Source organism: Phyllopteryx taeniolatus, chromosome 13, assembly GCF_024500385.1.
Source record: "Phyllopteryx taeniolatus isolate TA_2022b chromosome 13, UOR_Ptae_1.2, whole genome shotgun sequence".
In the NCBI taxonomy this organism is placed as follows: domain Eukaryota; kingdom Metazoa; phylum Chordata; class Actinopteri; order Syngnathiformes; family Syngnathidae; genus Phyllopteryx; species Phyllopteryx taeniolatus.
In genome coordinates, this window is record NC_084514.1 from 5,498,989 (window position 1) to 5,520,565 (window position 21,577).

The window sequence follows — 21,577 nt, forward strand, 5'->3', positions numbered from 1 at the left end:
TTTACCCCCCCCCCCCCCCCCCCCCCCCCCCAAAAAAATACTACTACTATCCTACTGTTGAGCGATATTTAGCGCTGTTACTACCTTTATTTTAGCATTTTTTCTGCTTCCTGGTTTTGTTCATTGGCTTTTTTTTTTTTTTTTTTTAAACAATTGGCTTATACATTTCAGTTTAGTCTTTGGCTATAAAAAAAATAATAATTTGTTTGATTTTGTAAAAAGGCACAAAAACTCAAAGGGATCTAGAGCTATTGTTGTACTGCTATGTTAGTTATTCTTCTTTGGCATTTTTCATTTTGTGGTGACTTCCATGTATTTGCACACGCACATTAAAAAATACCATCAATACAAATCAGTCATTTGTGGAGAGAAAATGTGGTCAAAGGGAAAAGAAACCAAAGCGGTGGGATGTTGCATGCGTGTGTGTGTGCGTGTGTGTATGTGTGCACCTGTGTGTATTTGTGTGCTCGTGCAAACCAACCAAGTGGAACCAAAGAGCTGCATGGTACACACCTGACAAGGTGTTGACGTCCTCGATGTCATCCAGCAACAGCAGAGACTCTCAGACTGTCAGGCGTGGAGAAAAAGGAAAGAAGCCTTTTTGTGTGTGTGTGTGTGTGTGTGCCTCACTCTTACCTTTTCATTTTAATTGCATGCACTGCAGTCACTGGCGCTCAAGAAATCCCTCCAAAAAGGAGAAATACATCCAGTTTTCACACTGAAGGCTCAGCTGCTATGTGATGTGAAAAAGTATGGATATATATTGATCACAATCATGTCCAGAATGATCCATCCATCCATAAAACAATTGAAAAAACAGGCAATATGAATAGTACAGTGAGTTTCTTGACTAATATTTTTAACTGTGACCAAGTGGTTAGAACATTCACCTCACAGTTCTGAGTTTGTGGGTTTGAATCCAGGCTCCGCTCTGTGCGACTTACTGTATTTTCCCTGAATTATTTTTGTCAAATTCCAACTTGATTTTAATCATTTTAGTTCACTCGATAAACTTTCTGTCCGAATTACTACTTAACTCTCACCAAAACACAAACTAAAAAGAAAGCCAACAACGGTACAGTCAGGCCACACAGGAAGGTACGAAATTTCACACCAAAAAGTCACAAAGCAGCTGAAGAAGTCATGCCGACTGAGGTCATGTCATTGCGTATGGTTTTAAATGTGAACACCAGCAAGAATAGTCAGCAGCATTGTATGTAAATAGTCTATATAAAGGCAGTAGAGAGTAGAATACACACCAGCTATCAGCAGTGAAGTGACAACAGACATTTCTAAATTAGAAATCAACAGATTACTTTACCATGCATAATAGGAACGGAAGTGACTGTTAACAGCAGCAAAAATAGTCCGCAGCATTGCATGTGCTTACTGTTCATGAATAATACTACTGTATCTATAAAGAGCTATTTTCCAAAACACTGTGAATCCATTTTGGTTATTCTGCCACATGATGAATGCATTGATTTGCTTTATTTGAGGTTTAATGGAAATTTATGTCAAATAGACCAAATGAGTCGATCAGCAGTACATTAACCTTGGTGGCGAGTTGATTTTGTACTGTTTGCAAACACACGCACGCACGCACGCACGCACAGACACACACACACACAAACACACACACACACATTCTTAATCCTGGACATTACATTACTAATAATGTGCAATCACTGTTGTTTACACTACAGCCTTTCCTGCAATCGAATCCAATCAGTGCGTCTGTTTTACCAGTGGTCAAGAGCGCACTTAATCATTTGTCATAAAACGTCGCCCTCGGCCTTGGAGAGTGACGCGCAAACAACTCTGTCTATACTAGCTAGTGGTTCTCAAACTTTTCACACCAAGTACTTAGTTCTCCAAGTATCACCATAATAAAATAATAATAATAAAATACTATAGCATAGTAGGCCTAAGTATTCATTAAACAAAAAGACGAGGCAGTGGTTTTATTTCTAAAAAGTATATTTATTAATCTCATTGTAAGCCACTGCAGTATTATGCAGTTTGAACATAAACAATGCGCTTAACTATAGCAAAAAAAAAAAAGACAATAATTAATAATACCAGTAATAAAGATTCAATTCAAATATCGTGTACAGCAAAGGGCCAACTAGTTAGCACATCCACCTCACAGTTCTGAGGTTGTGGGTTCAAATCCAGGTTCCAGCCTCCCTGTGTTGAGTTTGCATGTTTTTACATAAGCATATTGTAAAAACTTTCTGGGTGCGTATTATACACGAGAAATCACGCCCCAAGCAACATTTTTTAAAATGCCTGTATTAAAAGTTTAAACTGTAAATATAACACTAACTATGATCCCAAAACGCGGCACGGTGGCCGACTGGTTAGAGCGTCTGCCTCACAGTTCTGAGGACCGGGGTTCAAATCCCGGCCCCGCCTGTGTGGAGTTTGCATGTTCTCCCCGTGCCTGCGTGGGTTTTCTCCGGGCACTCCGGTTTCCTCCCACATCCCAAAAACATGCATTCATTGGAGACTCTAAATTGCCCGTAGGCATGACTGTGAGTGCGAATGGTTGTTTGTTTCTCTGTGCCCTGCGATTGGCTGGCAACCAGTTCAGGGTGTACCCCGCCTCCTGCCCGATGACAGCTGGGATAGGCTCCAGCACGCCCGCGACCCTAATGAGGAGAAGCGGCTCAGAAAATGGATGGATGGTTGATCCCAAAACAATTCAAATTCTTCTTACGTTACCCTAAATGGCATACTGAAGATTTGAGTTTGAAAAAAACGGGTGTGCAAATGCAAACATTAGCTACTCCCAGTTATACAGAGTTTGTCGCTCCACCGAGATGTATCACTTCAACATACTTCCTTGACACCAATTCCTGCTTTGAGCGGGCTTTGGTGGCATCTTCGGGTGTTTTAAACAGAGCACGAAAAAACGCAAAAGGGTGAGTGTTCTAGTGAATAGGTGGGGATAGGTTCCGTACAAAAAAAAAGGTCATTGCTGAATAGAGAACCGTGACTTGTGCGAATAATTTCTCTATTTTGACAAAAGCTTGTCACAGACATGTTATTAAAACACCAAAGAACTGTTTGAAGAAAATATTTCTCTTTTAAGCAGGGAAGTGCAAGAATAACTGCAGACTGAATCCGGGATGTTTTCTATTGGACCCCAAATAAATGGCCGCCTTGCCATCCTATCCGATAGCTGTTGACATTGTGTGGCCACACGAGACATATAGTGTGCCAATGCGAGGGTGCTGCGCCCTCATTCACACGGGGAAGCAAATGTCCTCGATGTATTGTGCGACAGCGGCGTGAACTTTTCAAAAGAAGCGCGTGCCGAGAGTGATGGTCCACTCTGTAAATGTCACAAGGACGCTACCGCCTCACGCCTTTGTCCGCCACGCACGCTTATTCCCTCTTTATCAATCTTTTTGTCCGTCTGGATGATGTTGACTTTTCCCTCCCATGCGCTCCTCTTATTGACTTGCCTGCAGTAAAAAAAAAAAAAAAAAAAAAAAAAAAAAAAAAAAAAAAAGTACTATTAGCCCGCCTTTGCTCCACATCGCTCCAATGCTAATTCCATGTTTATTTGATTTGGATTCAATTTGCCTTTGTTGCATTGTTCTTTTATTTCAATGAATAAAGGGGAAAAAAACATCTTTAATTTCCTGTGGAATTCTCGGGGGAGCGTTCCTTCGTTTCATTTTTACGGAAATTAATTTGTCAAACTGAGGAACACGATGCTGACTAATCTGTTTAGCCAGTGTTTTGTTACCACTCTCACACGTCTCTTTGTGTTTGATACTAAACACGTAAAAACTAAAAACACAGTACAGTCCAACCACACAAAGGAGACTGTTATTAACCCTCAGGTCTTGTTGGATTTTTCCTTTCAGCTTGTTCGTGCCCTTTTTTGTCCACATACACTATGTAATTGTTAAGATTTTATTTGTTTGCTTCTAATAACTAACATCAGTTATTTTTTCTTATATTACTGATAGGTGTCATTGTAGAAACAGTTTTTCTTCGGGCGGCACAGCCTGCTTCCACTTCTTCAAGTAAAATGTAATTCTACTCCTTTGTCATTTGCTCCATTGGAGTGCAGTAAGCCATTAAATGCCTTTCCGAAACTAAGAATATTAAATGAAATTGCTCCCTTTTATTTCTGATATCTTAACAGGGATGTGCTCAGTTTCCTGCTCCATTTTTTTTTTTTTTGTTAACGTACAGAATCACAATGTGCACTCTGCGAGGAATCGGGTATTGTAAATTCTCATCCTGTTTGCGATGTGAAATAAACAGAATAAAATAAGCAAATATTGACAGAAAAAAACCCAAAGTAATTTCCAAAACTATCTGGCAGAGACAAGATGAACCGCTGTGCAATGCACGTGTCCCTGTCCTCGCGGGCATCTCTGTGCCGACTACAGCAGGCTCTCTGCTTGTTGTCGTGTGTTTGACTGAGATATGGACGCTCGTTTCGAGAGTGCCCGCCCCCCACGTTCCTCCTCTGTAGTCCGCCCCCTCCTCTTGGACGTCGAACAAATTGATTTCAACCGTTGATTATTCCGTAGGCACGTTTCATGACTTGCTGGCTCCTGTCCACTTTCTACTACTTTGGTACCTTGACATACAGTACGTACAGTATGCCCGTTTGAGTTTTTAAGCCTTTACTTTGTTGATTTTTTTCGTTTGTTTATTTATTTATTTTATGCTGCGGACCAAAATTTGAATTACAAGTTAGTTTCAGATATGCTGCCGCTCAAATGAAAAAAACAAATTATAGCGACAGTCCTTTTTTTTTAAATTTATTTATATTCCAGTTTGTCGAAAATGTCTTTACATGAAACTGGTCCATAGTGCAAAAAAAGTTTGAGAGACACTGTTATGTGTTGGAAAAGTATTAATGATGTCATTGATTGATCGACTTCAACTCGACTTTCATGGCATTATAGTCAAAAACCAAAAAATCTTGTCGTTCAACCCCTAGTTGACAAACGGATACTACAGCGAGTGTGTGAGCCCTTTAGCCTAATTATACTTTAGGAAAACAGTTTATTTCTGTACATTCTCTTTTATTATGCTTTATGTTTTATATTTATAATTTAAAATAAAGTGCTAATTCCCTGAAACGTAACAAAAAGAAAAAAATGACTTTTTTTGGTGGCGGCACGGTGAATGACTGGTTAGAGCGTCTGCCTCACAGTTCTGAGGACCGGGGTTCAAATCCCGGCCCCGCCTGTGTGGAGTTTGCATGTTCTCCCCGTGCCTGCGTGGGTTTTCTCCGGGCATTCCGGTTTCCGCCCACATCCCAAAAACATGCATGGTAGGTTAACTGAAGACTCTAAATTGCCCGTAGGTGTGAATGTGATTGTGAAAGGTTTTTTGTTTCTATGTGCCCTGCGATTGGCTGGCAAACAGTTCAGGGTGTACCCCGCCTCCTACCCGATGACAGCTGGGATTGGCTCCAGCACGCCCGCGACCCTTGTGAGGATAAACGGCTCAGAAAATGGATGGATGGAAGGATGGATTGACTTTTCTTTGCTGGCCTTGATCGTATGAACGAAATTTCAATTCATTTAAATGCGGAAAACATATTTGTTTTTGTAGTATATTGAGTTACGAGCTTGGTCACGGAACAAATGAAACACGTAAGTCAAGGTAGCCCTGTACTAAATTTGATTTGTGAATCTGCAGCCCATTATCTGGCCCGAGATTCGGCAGGGAGGGGTAGTTAAAGGCTGCGAATCAGCTGCATTACCTGCCTCCTTTGGACGCCTAAAACATTAGCTGAGAGGCAGAGATCGAGGCACGAGTCATAGGGGGCAGGATTCATATTAGGCTGATAAGTTCTTGATATTGTCTGGAGACGTTGCTCTTTTCAGCCTTGGTCTCTGGCGGCTAAGCAACTGATCGAGCCACATAGAAGTTTGGCCTTCACATCCTTGGGTGTTTCTATTCAGCGCTCGGGCAGCAACAATTCTCAGATGATTGGTTTTTGACCAGAAAAAAAAAAATGGTTGTCTGAGTTTGTGTGTGTGTGTGTGTGTGTGTGTTGTGTTTGGTTTCATCGTTTAGCCAGCCAACAACATTGAATTCATTGACAATTCAGGAGTGTCAAACTTGTTTTCATCACAGGCCACATTGTAGCCTTAGCTGACCTCAGGGGGCGGTTAATGGCTCGAGATGAAAGGGGATGCCAAAACTCTCAGTTCGGTACATACCTTGGTTTTAAAGGGCCGGCGCGTGTGCAGACCGATGTGGAAAGTTGGACCGCAGTCAAACATTTTGATCATAATGTAGCGATTTTATTGTTATTATTTTATTTTTAAAACTAGAACTGTCAGTTTTGTTGTTTTTTTCAGTTTGTCAGTCTTTTTTTTAACCCCAGCTTGGATGATTTTTGTAGCCCATTATCTCCATGTAATGATATTCTATCCAGATAACTGGAGTCAAACGCCATGGTGTGTGACTTTATATTTTCATTGGCATAACCACCAGCTAACCAGTTATACTTGACATTCAACTTCCTGTAGAAACATCTGGTGCATAACTTTACATAAATATTACACTTTATTTCTGCGAGTGTAATTATACCACTTCCCTTAAATCAAAATGATTTTCAACAGGCACTGAAATCCACATGTACAGTACAGTACATGCATAATGAATATTGAGGCAGGATTGGACAGCAACCAATGAAACATTCATCATCAGCCGAGGTGGGGCTGCAGTAGTGCTTTTTTTTATTTATTTTTTTAAAATATTTACATAAATGATCTTCTCATCAAATGACTAATCAGCCTCTGTGCTTAGACTCTTCTCATCTGGAGATAATTATACATTAAAAAGGTGATAGCCTTCATTGATTTTGCTTAAACATGAGGTGTGGCTGATAATGGGGCCATCCAGTGGAATCGCTCAAGTCAAATTTCCCAGATACGAGAAGAATTAGCGCGAAAGTTGATGTGTGTGTGCGTGTGTGTGTTCTTGGTAACGCCACCTACAAATGTTACAAGTGATTGAAAAATGAGGATAACCATTGATCAGGAAATATAATTTATTGCATCATAGGATTAAAGGATCGTATTCATTCGTTTTTATTGAATTTTGTAGTTTAGTTGACTTCTACATGCCAGACTGCATACTTATTACAAGTGCGATTGACTATGGACGTCAGAAACACTGCGTATTAGGCGTGCAACGATATACAAAATTGACCATTCAGTTCGGTACATTAGTGTCATGGTTTGATATTTTTTTCAAAACAAAAAAGAGACATTTTCAGTCTCAAAGGGTAAAATACAATCCAAGCGTGTGGGAGGGGTGTTCTAGGGCTAAAACCATGAAAACACATAATTGATATGGTTTTTCTATATCGCTGATTTTCATCTGTCGTGGGAAGGTCTGGAGCGTGCATATGAAACCAGATGGTAAAGGTCCCGTATATTAGCTATTTAGACCTCCATAGAGTGACTCTCTAATATGAACTTAGTGTAAAAGTATCAATTTAATTTAAAAAAAACACATTGGTTTTGTCATACGAGTGTCCAGAAAAGGCCCCTCTGACAACTACTTCTGTTTGACCCAGTTTTGTATCCGCTTTGTCCATATTTGGCTCAGGCCACCACCTTTCCTCTGATTGCCTGCCTCCGTGTAGAAGACCCACTTGTGAGAGAGAGCACACGTGTTTGTATAAAAATACACGTACTTTTTTTCATCTCTGTCTGACATGAAAACAGGCTAAACTTTTCCTGTTTTAGGTCAATTAGGACTACCAAAGTTATTTCTATTTGCTAAATGCCAGAATAATGGGAGATGGATTATTTTTTTTTTTTTTACTTTCTTCAGAAGTCAGAACTTGCACATATAGCCACATAAATGTTCACACAGCGTATTTAAAGACTGTAGGTCCCACGATGAATGAGGATCACTGTCCTCCAATATTCTCCATGTACTATGGTTTTGTCTTAAGTCACTCCAAAACCCGGAGTTTGAACTATCTCATGGGAGAGGTCTACACTGCAAGTCTTCAGCTCGGTGAGCATATGAAGAACGAACTCCAAAATTGCTTTTTCTTTGGATTTTTCAGGTTTTTTTTTGCGATGCCACAGCAGAAGGGGATCAGTGATGGCAAGGACGAAAAATGGGATAATAATGATAGCACAGAAAATGGAATCTATTGCTCACGGCTAATCAGTAAAATGTAGTAATAAACCCAGATTCCAATGATTCCATTGCAATTCTGAAATGCTGATTCATTCCAATTATAACAACATCATTTCCTCCACTATTGCTCTTTTATTCCCTCTTGGAAAAAAAATAAATACATAAAATTCTTGGGTTCTGACAAAACTCCTTCTTTCTCCAATGCACTCACTCATTCCCCAGCAGAAGCACTTTGTTCAGGTTTAAACTGCACGGTTTAACGAGGTGAAGTTTTTCATCCCACGCGGGGTGGGATTAAGTTGACGATCACTTGTGTGAGGTCACAAAAGTGTCATCGCACTCCATTTGTAGCACCAAGGATAAGCAGCGGTGAGGAAAGAGCGACTGTCTAAATGAGCGTGTTGAAGAATAGACAATGCGACGCCAACGATTAAGTCACCGTTTTGTCATCCTCGGGCAAGGATGATTTTGTAACTTTATCCGTCTTGTGTAGAAGTGCAGCTTCATGCACCCCGGCAAAGACATAAAACATAGATCAAGATGGAAGTTTACATGAGGAGAGCGAGAGAGAAAAAAAAGTGTGCTATCTCTCTCTCAAGTCTAGGGTTGATTGCACTGAAAGCAGAGGAAAGTGAGGAGGAGGAGGAATAGCTTTGAAGAGCTCAATAATACATCTGATGTATTTTTTCTTGGGTGGAACACCCACACTTTATGTAATCTTAAAATATCCGTACAGACTGTAAACAGTCAAGGCCACTGTCAAAAAATGTATCCAGAAATGAATACCAAAGTATCAACACACAATGTGTCATCAACTACAATTTCTTAGTATTCTCCAGATACTCCAGCTTTCTCTGCATACTCTGGTTCTCAATACTCTGGTACATGCCGGACTTTGATGAGTGACTAAATAATGTAAAAGGCAATTCCTTTTAGTCAATGTCTTCCTTAAACGCCGGTAGCTACAAAAAGAATCCCAAACTGTCAAAATACAATTACAATATCACAACTATTATGTCTTCCTTTTCTGTTACTAATGTTAGTTAATTGATACGCTTTTTAAAGATACTGGTGAAAAACAAGCAGGTATTCTGACTCTCAAAGCGGAGGCATGCACACAAGAGGAATGCTGATTTCCTGGTGAGGCTGTCTCTCAAAGCACAGCTGTGCAGCCAGACTCGCCCTGTGTGCATTTGGATCGGAAATGAAAACCCCTCCCGCCCTTCCCCCCCCTAACAGTAAGAGTGTTTTTCCAAGGTGTCTTCTAGGTGGGGAGGTGATTTAGTGTGTGATTCCGTGAGGAGATTCCTTGGTGGATCCCGCCAGGACAGAGCGCAAGAGATTGGGAGGAGAGATGAGTGCAAATGACGAGCAGAGTCATTTGATGGAGCGCTGGAGTGGGACACTGGTCCTGGTAATAAGAGTTTGCTTGCTTCCACACACACACACAGATACACCTGAACCCCCTGTACATGGAGTCATCCTGCAGATGAAACATGGTGCAGGTTGTGTGTAGAGTCAGTGTGTTAGCCTCAGGGCAGGAAGGTCAGCTACTGATCTCATTTGGCCACTGATGGACTCCTAACACACTCCCATTAGTGGACAAATAAATATTTCCTCTATTAAAGTGTGTTGTTTCCCTCTGATGTGATAGGTACTGACATGGAAAGGGGAGGGGGGGGTCAAAGTTAACCTCTGAATTTGTTGGTTTCGGCAGTAGTATCAAAAGCAGAACAGAGGCAGTGGCAGACACATTAGTGGGAAGGTGGCAGTGTGAAATGGCACACCCCAGTTTGTTGGGTTCTATGTGGGTTCTATACCTCCTTTCAGGCCGCCCGTCGAAGCTGGATTTGCCTGTGCTGTGTGCCATTTAAATGGGACGTGGCCTCGTGAGTGATTTCAGAAACATGTCCAGTTAGTCTCTGTGATCCGCTGAACGTGTGTTTTGGCCTACTGTAGCTGCTTGTTCCGATCCAATTACAGTGGAACCTCGGTTTTTGGGATTTAACTATTCCAGAAAATCTGACTAAAACCAAGTCGTATGAAAACCAAAGCAATAGTCCCCTTAGGAAATAGAGTAAATCCATTTCATCTGTTCCAGACACCCAAAAATATTAACGAAAAATACATTGTATTAGGGCTGTGCACGAATCGGTAGTGAATCTTGAACCAATAAATCTTAGAATATTATACTACTTACTTTATCCCGACAAAAACTGCCACGCCGCATTTACAAAAAGGAAAAAAAAAATCCACGTCTGATAGCTGAGCCCAAGGAGCTGCACAACAGCGCCACAACCGAAACAGGAAGGGAGCCATCGCCGAGGAGGTCGACGACCACTGCAGAATGAATGGGGAAAAGTTGATCCGACATAGTGGGTGACGACGAGACCTAACCGCGAGCTAGCTAGAAAGGAGGCAGCTGGTCCTAGGCAGCAAGGATTTACAGCATCGATACAAGCGCAAAACCAACCCAGGTTCTACCTTTGGCCACAGCACAGCGATGGATCCTGCTAAAAGTAAGCTATTTGAAACAAAAAGAAAACAACTTTCCGAGGGGAGAAGTGGCTAGATAGTTTTCAAAGAATCAATTTGGATTTTTCATTTGTTGGACTATGACATCGCTGTGTTTCGGGATAGCATGGATAGGAACGTTTCGATTCTGATTGGAAAGTTATTCGTTACTGTCAACACGAATAACAAATGGGGATTTAGAGGCTGAGTTGGTACCTTTTTTAGAGAATAACTAAAGTTTTACTTACAAAAAACGGTTTCAGATAAATATACTAAATTACTATTGAAGTGGATAATTGAACATTTAACATGACTTTTACTTCATCTTTATTGACGACTATTGATGGCATATGGAAGACGATAAGCAGGGGGGAAGGAAGGAGCTAATTTGCGTACTTTGCTACAGGTTCTTTCTTGAATTTCCTCATATTTCTCGCCTTCTCTGTCAAATGGCTGGCAGTCAAAACTTTCTGACGTATTGTGTAAAAAGTGGTCTAACAGACGGCAAGGTCTATTCCTCAATACAAGCTTTTATTAAAAACTCAAGGCAGCAACAACTCTCTTGGTCTGCCTTGGCAACACTCGAGCAAGTTAGAGCAACACGTGTTAAAAGTAAGGCCTTCAAAATAAAAGCACACCAGAAGAACACACTTTCTACGGCTCCGACGTGTGACAGGATGTGTCACGCCGACGTTGCCCGAGTAACAGCTTGCATTGCGGAAAGCGCCTCGCTGTCTGGTGTAACCCTTTTTACACCATTTACGAAATACTTGGGATGAACGCGCAATAATACTCACTTAACAAGAAACAAAGGCAGACTGAGTCACGAGCAAAAGGCAGATGGGATTTTTTTGGGTTTTTTTTGTATGTTAACCACGCCGATGTATGAAAATTGGGACAAAATTGCAACGCCCAACGTCAGCAAAATCCGAATCAATAGGAAAACGAAGGCACACAGAAACCGACGTCCTACTGATTGTGGGATGCTGTATCGCTTCGTGAAAGCGTAATCACACATGATCCTGCCTCATTGGCCTCATTGAGTGTGAAAGGCACACTCTTAGAGCTCTGATCTTGTAATATTTTGGGAACTGTGAAAAAAGTCTTTTTGTCTCCCTTTCTCGCTTCACTCTGTCTTCATTAGACTCGCCAAGCCCGAAATCCCGCCTTTGCTCCCGCGCACACTCCATTTTCTCTGCTTGGAACCATCTCCTCTATCCCATCACTCCATTCAGTGTCTGACCACACACCATTACCCAGCCTCCTTTGCCTCTGATCAATCAAAGTCAACAGGTGCTGTAAATTGTGTCCTCTGGCGAGCTGCGACTGCACTACCTCCTATCTGCGTTCACCCTCCCCCCCCCCCCCCCAACCCCCTCGCACCTTCTTTTTAGTCCGCTTCTAACCTCCCTCCCACATTTTCTCTCTCTCCCTCTCTCTCTTGCTCTCTCTCTCTCTCTGTCGCTCGCTCGCCCTAGTTTGTCAGCCAAGCAAAACTGTCCGTTTCTGCGGTACCATCCTTCATCCGCCCCCCACTTGTGTCACATGGCTACTCTCAGGCAAATAGCCTCAGAGTAGATAACACAGCCACAATCACAAACGGTGCCTTTCCACGTAATAGTTCAGGGATTCTAAGGAAGTAGGGATCCCAAAATATCGGACCGGAACCGTCCCGCTTTGCACTCCCCCCCCTTATCGTTGTTATGGCTGCCGTGTTCGGCTTGCGGAGAGTGTAGCTAGACCAGTGATAACCCAACCGCTGTCTGTGGTACATTAGTGTGTCATGTATGATCAACAGGTGTGTTTCTGGAAATGTTCTAATTTCACTTAATTGAAAATAATATATCTTTATCTATACCGGTGCTGTATAGGGGCAGGCTGAACGATTAAATGCTCATTCGCTAGATGGCGGACACCTGTTACCGTTCACACAATAATATAATTAAATAGAATACCGATACCGCAGTATAAAACGGACAGATGGATATGCTGTTCATTGAGTCGTTATTATAAATCCCACAGCGGGGCATGTGTCATACATAATAATGCCTCACCTCTGCGCTCAGCTTATCAGTTCTGTACTAATATTCGTTGTTCTACGCAAAAGAGGATACGTGAATGTGAGTATTTTTGTTTGTTTGTTTAATGTGAGTACTGTTATATTGTCAGTGCATTGTCATGTTGCTGCACCATTTATTTTCAAATTGTTGTTTATAGGGTACAAGCACCGCAACATAGACGCTGATAAGCGTTCGCATTAAACTCGCGGATTGAAAGGCTCAGGCTATGTTATTTTAAATAGAGAAGGTGTAATTATTTAATTTATGTTTAGTTAGACAGGAAACTTCCACTTGGAGTGGCATTAGACAGCTTGAAGCCTCTTTTTTTTTTTGTAAGAAGAAGAAGAAGAATTGTTCACTATTTGCCAAAGTGCTCTTAATGTGACGTGACCTGAGTTCACTGCCACAATACAGCACTTACATCTCAAGTTTGCGCTGGCGAGTCGAAGCACAAAATTGGCTGAACGACTCGCTGGCTCGTTTCTCGAATAACTCGTAAGTTGTGTCAGTCGTATCGCTAGATATAATGTTATTTAAAAGCAACAACTACAACAAATTTTATTTAAAAGCAATAACTTTGTGAACCTCGCTGCTTTTAAAATTATTATTCATTATTATTAATGATTAATTTTGTACTGCAATAACAAAAAGTTGTCTTCTTAGAAAACATGCTGCTGGGAAATGGTAAAAATGTTTAACTATAAAATGTACTACTAAATTCTCATGAGAAAAACCACCCTTGCCGCCATCATCAAATGTTTGTCTGTGGGTTATGATTTGCGGACACACATATGTGACGAAGCTCCGGAGAACCTTCCAGAAACAGTCTCCCTCATTGAGAGCTTGCGTCATTTATGTCAAGTTGTTCATAAAGCAAACACACAGTGATTAGCGCACACAATGGAACGTATGCGAGCGTCTCTTTGGCAAATGGTGGCTTTTTCATATGTGACTCCAGCCCTCGGCGATGAAATTTGTCGCCGTATGTTCTAAATTTGTCCACGCTCCGCTCACCAGGTGGTGATTTCAAACCAGCCTTTCTTGTCGCAGGAAGTGGCAGAAATAGGACACAGTTTGCGTCACACACAAAAAAGAAGCACTTCTTTGTTTTTTTGTTGTTTGTTTTTTTTGTCACTCTGTATTAATTGTAGCCCTTTTCTCCCTTTAGTGCAGCAACTGGTGGAATTTGTTGGCTTGAGCTGATTTTCAATTGAATTATCGGAGTATATAATTGATACTCTTTCTGGCCATACTATTGGATACAGCTGCACAAGCTAATGAGCTATATCAAATGTTCTTCCATTGCAACGATAAAGCCGTTCGCTTTACATTGACACTGTTAAAGAGATATCTTTTTTTTAACACTATGACTCAGGACTGTGAATTCAACCACAATTTCCGGGGAAATGCAGTACACATTTCGCGTGATGTCCCCTATGTAGACCTCATTTTAACCTGCGTCATGTGTTGCGTATGTGTGTTCTTTGTTTTTTGGTTTTTTTTTGACAATTGTTCTGAAAGAAGGATGGTGAAAGGAGAAGAGGAAAGGGAGAACACAGAAAGAGGAAGCGGACACCGAACAGAACAGGACAGGAGTCGGGAGCCAGGCAGTGTTTGGTGGAAATGGCTATGCAATGCACGCATTTTTTTTTCTCTTTCATGTGCATTTTGCAACACTTTTTCTGAAAAAAAAAATGTATGGTGGTAGGGGAAGAAGAAAGAGAGAACAGAAGAAGAGGAAGTGGTCACAGGACAGGCCAGGAGTAATGAGGCAGACAGTGCTACCGGTGTGTGGTTGCCACCTCATATCAGCCACCACAAAAGGATTAACTCTGGGTTTGTGTTTGCTTGTTCTTGGCTTTTTGTGACAATTTCTTTGGAAAGAAGGACTGCGGTAACAGAAGAAGAAAGTGAAGAGAAACAGACTCATTCAAGACTCCGTTGTCGGTATCGGAATTATTTTGTCCTGTGTTAGTTTCAGCGCCACGAAAAAAAAAGTGCCAGCAGAGTTGATTTCTTTTACCAGACATTTTTAGAACCAATAAAATATACATATGTCAGGTGACCTTTTTGGATGAAAGGCACAGCATTTTGCTGAATATCTTATGCTATCACTCTATCTCATGATAGAAGAAAAGGTATCCATTAAATCTTTCATTTGACAGTATTTATAGTTGAAGTACCACTAAACTGGGCCTGTCTCTGAGTTGACAAGAAATTCAATTACACACCTTAATTTCCCTTTTTAAATTATCCAGATAATTTAATCTATGTTCAAAATATTTATTTCTTTTTCTGAAAAACATTTTGGGTGTACATGCTGAGTGCATTATGGACTCCAAAATTCATGTCAGGTTTCTCAGGGAAAGATTACTCATGAAGTACATCTTCGACATTAGTCAGCATTATATCACTTCTGCCGATTAGGGGATGGCTGAAGAACATAATTTACTGGTAAAAGTCCGCCTTTTCAAATACTGAAAGGATTATCCAAGACCGTAATTCTCCAAAACGTGGTGGGACACGTCACATTTTATGAAGAAAACATTATTGCCAAGCTGTTTAGCAGCCTGTAAAACATTTTTTTTTTGAGTGGGGGTGGGGGATTTTAACATATGACTATCATTTAATACTCCATTAACAAAGGCATGTTTTATTTTATAAGAGGTAATCATTTTGGACACCCGTGGCCACTAAAAATATAGAAACCCTTGTTTACAGTTAGTCAAGGAAAGAGAGGCAGTTTACCATTCAAAGTTGTTTTTATATAACGCGTAACTTGAAAATATTTCCATCCATCCATCCATTTTCTGAACCGCTTCTCCTCACAAGGGTCGCAGGCGCGCTGGAGCCTATCCCAGGTAACCTCGGGCAGGAGGCGGGGCACACCCCGAACTGGTTGCCAGCCAATTGCAGGGCACATATAAACAAACAACCATTCGCACTCACATTCACACCTATGGGCAATTTAGAGTCTTCAATCAACCTACCACGCATGTTTTTGGGATATGGGAGGAAACCGGGATACCCAGAGAAAACCCACGCAGGCACGGGGAGAACATGCAAACTCCACACAGGCGGGGCCGGGGATTGAACCCGGGTCCTCAGAACTGTGAGGCAGACATGCTAACCAGCCGACCACCGTGCGCCTGAACATAGTTATAATAAGGAAAATTAAGAGATGATTTTGAGAGGCAATTTATGTTTTCTTAATACGGAATCTACGTACCGAAAACGTGCCACACCGTGCTCCAAAAACTGAAGTACGGAGTGCAGCGTGGGTTAGCTGTAGCATCTTAACCCTACTGCAAACCTCCTCACATTATCATGGATGTAATTCTGTGGTTTGTGTCCAGCTGTCGTCAATCCCCGACGCGCCTTTGGCTTGCTTCGTTTCCCCTTGATGCTGGCCGCTGTTGTCATCTTCTCTCCTCTGGCGTATAATGAGTCAGTATTTGTGATGCTGGATGGCTGCTGACAGCATGTGTGTGTCCGTGTGTCTGTGTGAGTGTGTGCACGCCAGTATTTTTGCGTGTGTGTTTGTGTCTGACTCACATCAAATGTGCTAATGCTGTACCAGCGCATTGCAAGCTCCGCCTCCCACACGCAATCACATTACTCCCAACTGTTAATACTAATAAGCACAGGAGATCTAAATCAAAGTCCCTCGTTCACAAGATTGTGATAAATAAAGTGCAAACACACTATTAAAATAGCTGTTAAGTTTTGGACATTTATGTAAGATGAGCTGTACCACTGCATAATTAGCATTTCACAGATCGCAATTACATGGGATAATGTATCCAGCAGGTTGGGAGCTGTGTTAAGTTATACAACCTGTCAGCGTCAATCAGAAACAAAAAAAGAAAAGAAATTATATTTTTAATATTTAGCTCCAAAGTACAAAAAACGACTTGACGTGTTGTCTTTCGCATGAACAGAAACGGAGAGCAGCAATAGTATGTAACCCCTTAGAAAACATAAATTAAAAAACAAAATATATATTTTTTAAATATTGTAACCCAAAAAGAATATGAAATACAATAAATAAAAACATTTTAAAAAATCCAAAATAAATATTGCATTCTTTTCATTCAACAAAAGATAGAAAAACATAAATACATTTTTAAAATGTGCTGTAACTAAAACCATAAATCATAAAAATAATAAAAAATGTAACCAAAAAACATAAATTAAAAAAGGAATGACCATACTGTAGTAATAAAAAAAAAATACATTTTAAGTGTAACACACACACAAAAGAAATATTTTTTTTTTTAACTTTTTTTTTCTTTAAAGGGAGGTAGTTATATGCTTTTCATTAAACAACAACAGTGATAAGGAACTGTACGATGAGGCCTTTTTTTTTTTTTTTTATCATCAAACAAAATTTCTGTGAATTTGAGTTTCATTTAAGCCCAAAAAAAACAACAACAAAAAAGACTGTCGATTACAATGAATATAAATGTTTTTCAAAATGTAGATTTAGATCTATATACAATGTGGCATTTTTTTTTATTAGCTCGAAAGACAACCAATTAAACCACTTGTTATTCCTTAGTCTTACACAAATTAAGAATCAGTGATGATTCACATTCTCTTTATTCTATTTGTTTTGTCAACTATATTAAGACAGTGTTTAAACACATAATTGTTTGTCTTTCATCCTCAGCAGTGACGGTCCACAGCTTCTTGTGTTGCGCTGCCATTTGAGCTCCAGACGCACGCGCCGGCCTTCTTTATGTAAATGGAACACTTAAACACCCCTCTTTTAACGGCTCCGGGTTCTCTTAAACCTTGACAGGCCCTCGGGCCGCGCGGCCGCCTGTAAAACGCACTGACTATTTATGAACGCCTGTCCTTGCAGCCATAAACACTCTTGTGTTCCACTGCAGGGTGGACTGACACGGACGTGGTCTTGAGTAAGACTGACCGCTGAACAGCAGCCAGTCTGGCCTCACATTATTATTATTTTTTTTTTTAATATAATCTTTTACATTTGTAATATTTTATTGTGTGTTATAAATCAGATGGTCATGAGAACGTTCAAATAAAAATGGGAAGGGCTCCTGAAAATGTAAAAAAAGGAAAGGCATGCCAAGTTAGTCATTGCCAATATAACTTTATAAAGAAACAGCAGGTCAAAAAATGTGTATTGAATAGCTTTTTGTCTGTGTATGTGGTGATATATGTATATAATATCTCCTTTGGTGTAGTGAAAACATTTCATCATGAAGTTACACCTACATTTGTGTGGTAAAAACTCACTTTACTCGCTATTCAATCGCATTTAACCAGAAGAAAACAAATGTGTTGAATGATGATTTTAGGCTTCTTTTTAATAGCCATAGTTTGAATGTGTGAAATGTCAAGTCGAAAAGACGATGTTATGTAAGGTAAATTGCGGAGACGGAAGACGTGGCATCATTTGCATTTTAACACTTAGAAGTAGATTCAGAATTAAATGTGGTGGAAATGAGGACATAGCGAATATGGTCATTTAGGGACTGGCAATTGGTGATTGACTTTGCTGTTGCACAGATGTTTTTACTGTCTTAGCCTTTATTTATTCAGGTGATAGGTGAGCTTTATTATTGTAGACTGTTCCAGTCTTTTGGGGCGGAAAATTGATCAAAATTATTGCGGACTTTGGGAACGAAGGGGTTAATAAAACTGCTGGAACGGAGAGTGCGGGTGATGGTATGCATGGTGAGCAGAAAAGAGGTCTTGCCAAAGAGTGTTTCATAGCGAAAGTCCAGTGATTGTGTACTTTTGATGGTCAAATGGATAGTGCACTGTCATTGACTAGCATGCTAGCCATTCAGTTTTGCTAAATTACTCAAACCCAACCAAACCAAACATTTCATACTCATCTGTGAGAAAATGTCTTTCACAGACCGGGTGATGAAGGTTTGGTTCCCAGTATATCCCTTTCGAAGCAGCTCCTACGCCACCGGGCAGTATATGCGATTTTCGCCGCACAACAATTGACAACATCCAGTTGATTTATCCTCCTCAACCACAAGTTGTGTTTGATTCCTTTTTATTTATTTATTTATTTTTCTTTTTAACCTAAATTAAAAAAAAAAAAAAAAAACCTTTGGGATCTATCTTGTGGTGCAACCCTTAAACACAACAAATTGTTGTCGTGGTTTTCAAGTTCAAGTCAGCAGCAGTCAATCATTTTCTGCCATGCGGAATACCCTGAGGCTCACTGCTTAACAATCATTGTGAAAACGTCCTTAATGAGACGTGTGGTGTCCATTTCTACCGACGTTTAAGTTATCAAAAATGTTCCTTGCCTTCTAAAGGGTGACAAACGACATGCCATTGTAAACAAGTAGCTTAAATGACACAATTTTCACTTGGGAACATTCCACTGGGACACTCGTAATTATTCCAAGTGCAAAATATGGAGAACGATTTAATTCCAACTGATTTGCAAATGCACTTGTCATGTGAAAACCTCCTGCTCTAAATGCAGACAGAGTCTCTGTGTGCCTTTGTCATTGTGGAACACAACTTGTGCTAATCACACGGATGCCCCTCTCCCTGAAGCCCACCGCTTTTCCTCCTCTGCCTGCTATGATTTAGTATGCCTGCACGTCCATAGGCATCCACTCCAGCCAATTGCATTACAGGGATAAATAACCAGACCAATAAAAGTCTTTGAAGGGTGGGGTGGGTTTGCGTCTGGAATAGTCATCAGCCATTTTGGTGCAGAGAGTCCTGGATGGTTGGGGGAAGGGGGGAGGTGCAGCTTTTAGTGGAATTATTATTATTTTTTTTTGGGGTTTTATTTTTAAAGGAGTGAAATGGTAATTGGTGGCTGTGATGTCATGTCATCCATCTTACGGCCACTTCATTAAGCTAATGGAAGGGGTGGGCTATGTGTGTGTGCGCGTGTGTGTGTGCACACTGACAGTAGCCTCCAAGGCTAAAGTGGTTATGAAGACTTAAGTGATTTTATTAGCCAGGCACAAGGCCCATATCTGCCAATGGACGTAACTGTGTGTGTGTGTGTGTGTGTGTGCGCGCGCATGCATGTGTGTGAGTAAGAGAGAGTGTGCAGTAATGATATCGTTTTGGAGGGTGGGGGGGTTGGTTGGGTGGGAGAAGCTAAAGCAGCGCACCGCTTTGCTTTGATGTTCCTGCTGTCCGGTTACTCGAATGACTTTGAAAAGAAGTGAGGACGCTCACCTAACTCGAGGCCGATGTCCCACTTTGATTTTAAATGCAGGCCATCGCTTTCGGCTAACCTAATCCTAACCGTAACTCTTAACCATAATCCCCCAATCCTAACCATAGCCTAACCCTAACCCCCTAAAGATAATCAAACCCTAACTCCTGACACCCTAACCTAAACCTAGCCGTACCCTAACCCATCCATCCGCATGTAAACAAGCAGCTTAAACGACACAATTTCCACTTAGAAAAAGTCTCCGGGACACTCGTAATTATTCCAACAGCAAAATATCCAATGGCAAAACCCTAACCCCTGACACCCAAACCTCAACCTAACTGTACCCTAACCCTAACCTTGACCATCACCCAACGAACCCAGAATCTAACCCTAGCTCAAATCTAATCTATTTAGAACATTAACCCTAAACATTGGAATTTTTTCTTCGGTTTTCTTTTGATATTTGGCCCTTTTTCTGTTTGTCTGCTCCTGTAGTCTCACATTTAACCCCCCAAACCCACACCCGATTCTTTCCATGGCACACCTAACCCCATCTCCTTCACCACAACCAATGATTTAGTTGAAGCTCTCTTATTTTACTTTACTAGGCTAAAGGCATGTGAGGTGTATCAGAAACGATCTGCGACTGGTGTCACAAAAGATATATTTCATATATATTTCCGCCATGAATTTGGGAACGAGGGAAAAAAAATCAGACATAGCCAGGTCAGGTGAGTTGGGAGCTTGATCCAGTAAGGTGATGTCCTTCTTGGAAAGGAACTGTCAGATGCTCAGGGCACTGTGAGCAGTTGCATTGTCATGTTGAAGCAGGCAGGAGTTGTCATGCCACAACTCGTGCCGCTTATCACATATTAAACAAATCGAGCGCAACAGGATCTAGTGAAACTCGTAGTTTGGGTTTGAAATCTTTTGTGATGCCAATCCTGGAACTTTCCAGACACACTTCGTACAAGAACCACACTGGGAAAGAGAAAGTGGTTTAACAAATGAACCACCTTCCAGTCAGCCAGCCCCCTATCCGCACCCTCACTCCAACCTAACCCTAAACCTCATTTTGGGAAACGCGAGGAGCTAAATCGGCGCATCTCGCTGCGTTGATGTTTCCGCCATCTCGTTACTTGAATGATTTTAAAAGAAAGCGCGAGGACGCCGACCTCGCTCAAGGCCGACATCAGCGCTCCGCTTTGATTTAAACGCGCGTGTCACTTCCAATCATTCGTCTAACGGGATCGCACGGTGGGTTTGCGTCACTCGTCCGGCTCCTCTTTGTCTTCCTCGGTCAGTTTTTCCAAGAAGAGGAGCGTGATTGCCTGGCGAGACGTACCCCGCCACGACGATGATGAGCGCCTGTCGGGGTCAGTCCGCCTTCAGCCATCTGCTTTCTGCATTTCCTTACAGGTGTCATCCAAAGCTCGCTTCCCCACTCCTTTTTAGAAGAACCTTCATCACATTCTCTGCATTTCTTCTTTTCTATTCACCGTATGTGTCTCTTTCCGCACTTTTTGTCAACAATACAAATAACCTAAATGTCAGGACAAAATACGCAGAAATTTACATATTTAAAAATATCATTTTGTACAGGTGCTACGAAGTGTGAGTATTGTGTATTTTCCATGAGCTGGAGTTCATGGTGTTCAAGAGGGAG

The 21,577-nt window shown here is 41.1% G+C and overlaps 1 protein-coding gene across 4 annotated transcripts in view; it reads left to right on the forward strand.

The window, feature by feature from the left end:
• The window catches only part of pacrg (PARK2 co-regulated), a 181,558-nt gene that overhangs the window by 134,231 nt on the left and 25,750 nt on the right, over positions 1-21,577 (forward strand). The window contains exon 8 of one of the 4 annotated variants that reach the window (XR_009791486.1): positions 9,412-9,568. The exons of the other annotated variants lie outside the window; for them this stretch is intronic. The gene's annotated coding sequence lies outside the window, so the exon portion shown is untranslated. The remainder of the gene's footprint in view (positions 1-9,411; positions 9,569-21,577) is intronic. 4 annotated transcript variants of the gene reach the window in all.